Source organism: Nothoprocta perdicaria, unplaced genomic scaffold (genome assembly GCF_003342845.1).
Source record: "Nothoprocta perdicaria isolate Ctin4 unplaced genomic scaffold, notPer1 scaffold_5, whole genome shotgun sequence".
Lineage (NCBI taxonomy): Eukaryota > Metazoa > Chordata > Aves > Tinamiformes > Tinamidae > Nothoprocta > Nothoprocta perdicaria.
The window spans coordinates 3,088,899-3,094,898 of NW_020455754.1; the positions used below are offsets into that span (position 1 = coordinate 3,088,899).

The 6,000-nt window shown below is 39.4% G+C and overlaps 1 protein-coding gene across 1 annotated transcript in view; it reads right to left on the reverse strand.

Annotated features, from left to right (window-relative positions):
- ADRA1B (adrenoceptor alpha 1B) overlaps positions 1–2,563 on the reverse strand; it is a 29,586-nt gene extending 27,023 nt beyond the window's left edge. Inside the window, exon 1 of the mRNA XM_026047634.1 lies at positions 2,521–2,563. The gene's annotated coding sequence lies outside the window, so the exon portion shown is untranslated. The remainder of the gene's footprint in view (positions 1–2,520) is intronic.
- Between the last annotated feature and the right edge of the window lie 3,437 nt (positions 2,564–6,000).

The following is a 6,000-nucleotide window of genomic DNA, read 5'->3' on the forward strand; positions in this document are numbered from 1 at the left end:
TGAAAAGAMCCATAACCACATGAATATCTGCTTGTACTTGGGTTTGCTTGACGAAGCAAAGCTGTGTGATGCTTCAGAATGCAGCTGTCTGAGACTGAGTCCAACTGAGATAAAGAGGATTCTATTAGAATTCACAGTTTTACAAGTTTTCTGCGAATGAGGTTCTTGAAAGCATCAGAAGTCACAATGACTCAAAAAAAACCCCAGACAAATAAACAAATGAGGTAACAGTTTTCCATCATCTGACTTTTAGAGTTTTTGCAAGATTATCTCAATAAGGTGTCCTCGCTCAGCATCAGGTAATGCAGGATCTACAGCCAGGCATAACCACTTGTCTGAAGGGTGTCACACTAYGTTGCCAGAGTTTGGTGAAAAGAACTAAAATGTGAAGGAGGAGTATGACTAACTTGGGGTCAAAGGAAAGAGCAGAGAAGTATCTAAGAGCTCTGGGAGTGAAACTGTCTGCATTAATCTGTCAGAAGTGTGTGGACATACAATAGGGAATCTTTTGGAAAAGGTGAGTGCTCCAGTGCGTACAYTGAATTTTATGAAAAGAGATTAGGCACTTGATAGCATCTTCCGAAAGTCATGTTTTGAGATATTGCTAGTGATTTCTGGTCCTTAAGTTGCTTGGTTATACAAAATCCTTCAGAAATTATCCTTTAAAAATAATCAGCTGATGAACTGATATGCAGGGTGTCTGTTGGATAATTTGTGTCCTCGTTAGGCAGTGCTTCTAGAGACCTTTTCCATTCCAAGTCCGTTAGGTTAATATTTGTGCTAAGTAAGAATGACAGTTCTTGACTCCAGCACTGTACATAACCATTAGAAAAAACAATTCAACAAGGCGTCGACGAGCTTACAACTTAGAGATGCCAAATGAAGTCATTAGAGTTGTCAGTCAGTCTGGCACCACTCTTCTGATTAGCAGCTTTCCTTATTTGGACAGGAATCACCGGACAATTCTGTGGTTTAAGGAGACTTAGCTGTAACCAGATACTACTCCAACAATTTCTGGTTAAAAAATAACTCACCTTATTTTAAGGACATGCAGGGAAAGAGCATTCTGACCTACTTCGGACAGGAAGCTAATCATGACTTCTTTCCTTCTGACCTTTTGGAATGAGCATGAATGTTCACCCATGATGAAGATAATGGAAGAAAATATGTATGAGAATGAGTCACTGAAATTTTTGTTCAGAAAGCAAGATCCAGGATCCCAAGAGAATTTATTTATAGCCTGAGCAAACTCAGTGGAGAGTTTCAGGAGGACAAATGAAACTGTAGGAGAAGCTAAAGTAATGAATAATGATAACTCAAATATGTTATTTCCATCAAAAGTAACCATATTATGGCAGTGAAACTGCAGAAGAGCTGAGACGATTTTAGTTCTGTGGAGCCCTGCAAGAAGTTTCAAATACACCTTGGAGAAAGGTTGCCTTTCACTCACTGCCTCCATCTCCATCTAAGCAGTGCAGTGCACATGTAGAACAGAAACAGGTACAAATCTGGAGAATATTTGGAATATTATGGTCTGCATCCACCTCCATATCCATATCACACTTCCATATCTTCCATATCTGTCTTTTTCTCTAGTCTCAGAAAGTAATTTAGATTAAATCTGTTGACATATATGCAAGGAAAAAAAGTATGCACAATTACAAGCATTAGATCAGTCTGCCTCAGTGTAATACATCTGCCAGGATCATCTTGAGCGTGGTCATAAAGTAACTGGATCCAGAAAATAGACCCTGAACTTCTCCAGAGCTGATGCACAAGAGGAAAGTGCCAGTCACACACACTATTGAACTGAGGACAAACACCTGCATGACTTAATGGGAATGATTAGCCTGTGTGTCTATGCAACTGCAAGGCACTAGAGTTGGCAGCTGTGTGGTGGGCACTGAAGAAGAGCCCTCAGGCGGTGGTCTGTGCTCAGCAGACTCATATGCCAGTAACGGCAGTGCCCCCTACCCACCACGTCCAGGCTCGGGTGGAGAGGCAGCGTTGCCCACCAGGTAGGACCCTGCCGAGCACGGTGCCTCTAGTCTGAGCTCTTCAAATGGACTGCTAAGGGGATTTAGACAAGTCATGCTCCCTCCCAGTGCCTCGGTTTCCTTGCCTTTCTCCTGGAAATGCTGATGCCCTTCTCTTAGGTAAAACACCTTCAGACATTTGCCTGAAAAATGATGTATCAGAAAGATACTACTATTAGCTAGGAGGAAAATACAACTGTATTGAACACAAAAGCTTTCCCCCTTCCCACTTACACATATATTTATACTTATATGCATGCACTGCCTCTTCAGTACAAGTGTGATATTCTCCTGTTTATACTTACGGTCATGATTCCTGTCTTTGCTTCTGCTAGAGTGAATCTTTCACAGAGGCTGTATAGCCCTTTACGCATACTAACAGGGTGAAGCCTCTGCTTCTGTTGTGTGACTCTGAGGCWATTGCAGAGAGAAATAACATCGATGTTTAAAAATAAATGAGTAACCGCGAACTTTAGTGATGTACCTGGCTCTCTGATGTCCTCCAGTCTTGGAAAAATGGATCGCTTGCAAATACAACTTGGGTCTTTTGGTGGTGGATGGATCGGCTGCAGCGCATGCTCTTGCTGGCTGTAGCAGGAGTATTTTTGGAATGGATGAAGGGGTGATTCTCTTGCCTTGCTTTGCACGTCACTGTGATCTCAGCGCTGCTGAATATACGATGCGTCTCCAACTGCAGGACTTGCTCACAGCAGCAGTGTGATGAGAGCAAAGAAATACAGGTAACTCCCAAGTAGTATGAAATAGCTCATTTTTTCACTGTTTATTGCTGGGCTGTACCATAAGCAATTTTGGTATGTCTGAAATATAAACTGTCTCTACTTAGCAAATATTTTACAGAGATGCTAATCAGAATTTTCCAGTGAAATAGATTTTCTTCAGGAACTGGGGAAAACTAGTATTTTGTTTGTTTGTTTTGTTTTTTTTTTCTTTAAGACTGAAGAAGTTGGAGAGCTAGATTAATAGTTACCTGTGCGCAGGAATATGGGAAGGGCTGTACGGGAAAGGGCCGGTGACACTTCCAGAGATGCTGGAAGCTGCTGAGCTGTGATCRGAGCAAGAGGCAGAGTGACAGGCGCTGCTGTTGCTCACTTAGCTTTGCCATAAGGTCGCCCGAAGTGTCCTGACAGCAGCAATCTGCTGTGTCTTGAGGAGGAGCCCCTGCCAGCGTCTCTTTTCTTGCTCATGACACAGCCACCTGAGTGAGAGCAGGTTTTCAGGGATTCCCTTGTTCCAGACTGTTCCTGCCTCCACAGGACACACAGAAGAAGCCGTCAGTCAGAATATATTTGTTTGTGCAGGTACACCAAAGAGCTGGGARAGGGACTGTTAAACAATCTTCAAAGCATTTCTGCTTATTTTAAATTAAATTTAAGAGAGTGATTCAGGAAGGTAGTTTTGTGCCTTTTGTCTTTGCACAGAAAGCAACATTTGCTTGATATCTTTGCCCAGAAAGCAACATTTAAATAATGACTTCTGCTCAGAGACAAGTTCACAGGGATATTTACAATATTTGCACACTGGCTCTCCAAATCAATACCGARACAAATGATTTCTTCGAATTTCTTYGTTTTCTTTCAACTCACTGCTATAAGCATATTGTAATAATCAGTGTAGGGGTTATTGCAATAACCACTTGAAACTGTTGTTGGCTTTAAGTGACAAACTGAACTACTGAACAAAATCTTGTCTTTACCAGCTAAATCATCCCCATCAGCAGCGCAGCCCTGAAACTGTCACCGCGGGATGATGTTTAACAGGCGCCTTCACTTCTCTGGTGGGAAACTTCTCATGGCCCGTTAATCTGGACTTGGTTGTTGCCGAAAGTCTGACAACAGCCTTCTAATAGCTGCGRTTTTGAATGACAGCCCAGGCAACATGACTGCAGCAGCCAGGGAAGCACTAGGACAAGCAACTGTGAACATGTGCTCAGCAAATTAAGAGGGGCAGTAGGTTAATTGTTCCTTATTATGATAAAAGTKCATTATTATAAGTTGTGAGCTCAGAAGCAGAAACACAGTATAATTTGCAGATTCATGTGTGAATTTATACTAAAAATAGTAACAAAAATATTAAATATTGCACAGTGATTATGTTTGATTTTGAAATTTTTGGAGATGAGTAAGTGCGGGACCTCATCACATTTTCATGACTTTAAAGGCACATTCACAGTTTCTGAAGTTTTGCTTGTCCTGAGCTGATATTTGTCCTTATTAGTCAAGAGTCTGAAACTACTTTACAAACATTAATAAGCACATAATCACAAAACATACATCCTTAGCAAATATATAGGAGGCAGTGAACTGAAAAACAACTGAAAAAAATAGCCAAGTTGAACATATTCTGGATATGTAGGACCAAATTGAACATATTCTGGATATGTAGGACTGCATTAGATTGAAATTACTACAAGTTTAGTAATAAAGTACTATGCAGGGACACAGACAGGAACAGATCTTCATAAGTTAGTAAAATAGATTTATTCTAATTGTCTTCTTATTTATTCTATCATGTTTTTCCAATGAAATTAAAATGAATGATAGCTTTGTAGAATTCACCTTGGTGGCATTTATTCATAGGGAACTGGGCTATACAGAAACTGCTGAGATGAGTGCTGCAGTTCTCAGTCTGGTCGCAATTTGCTGCTCTTCCCTGTTGAGTGGCTGTGAGGGCTGCGGCTCTCAGCGTAATCACTTTGGGCTTGGATATAGAGAACCAGAGCTTTGGCAGTGGAGATTTAGAGCAATCTGACCTGAAATGATCTTGTGAAAATGACAAGATTTGGCTTAAATTTGTGGCATTCTCACAAATAGCAGTACAATCACATACTTTTGATTTTGCTTTGAGATGTATTTAGAGCAACTTATAGGAAAGCCTGATTATTCGTTAATGTTGGGACTTATGGACACTCATCCTAAATAAATTCTTTACCTTTCCTAAGACTTTTATAACTGCATAATAGTCTCCAATTTTCCAGGTAAATCGCTAGCCCTGTAAATAAATGAAAATTTCATGGAATTAGTTTTTTAATAATAAACAAAAAAGAAGTAATGGGGTCAGAAATAAAATGCTTCATTGCAGAACAAATCAATAATGAAAACCTTTTTTATCAGCTATTTCATTTTTGTTGTGCTGCTATCATTGCACTATTAGAGTGGGTTTTTTTTTCTTTTTATGCATAGCCACATTTTGCACAAGTCAAATTTGCCCTCCATTTCGGAACACACAAAGCTTTTTTATGCCTCTTTGATCTTTAGTATATTAGCTGAAAACACTTTCATAAGAAAAATAGATCTCATTAGTGTACTTTTATCTCCTAGAAAGAATATACTGGGTTTTTTTTTTTTTTGCAGCAAATGGACTTTTCCTATTTATTGAAAATAATGTTTTACTCCTACATATATGAAATTAGTTAATTGAACACAATATCTTCAACTAAATAATTGGATTAGTTTCTATTCTACTCATAAATGTTATCAAGCCATATACTAAAATGCATGAAAATAATTTTTACATTTAAAATGCATTTTAAGGAGAAAAATGAGGTTGTTATGTGTTAACTGTTTTTCTTGCTGCCCTATCAGGAAAAAGCCGATATTYAGCTAGCAGAATGATGGTAAACTTAATGAAGTTGATCATCATAAAGGGCAAAGTCTTTTAACAACTAGGAGTAAWTAACAATGCCATTTATTTCTGACTAACACGTAGATGTGTGCTTCATTCCTCTCTTCTTTATTGTCACCTATATGAGAGCAGTTGGTTGAAGCCAAATAGTCACGGAACAATCTTCACAGATTCCTAAATAGGAAGCGGTCTTGAAGAGGGGGTGGCTTTGGAACCAGGGTTATTCCTCCCTCTGTGCCGCCTCTGTGCAGATGCAACGTTTCGCCTATGATGATTTCAATGTTGCTTCTAAATTCTACATTTAGAGGAGACAAGAAAAAAA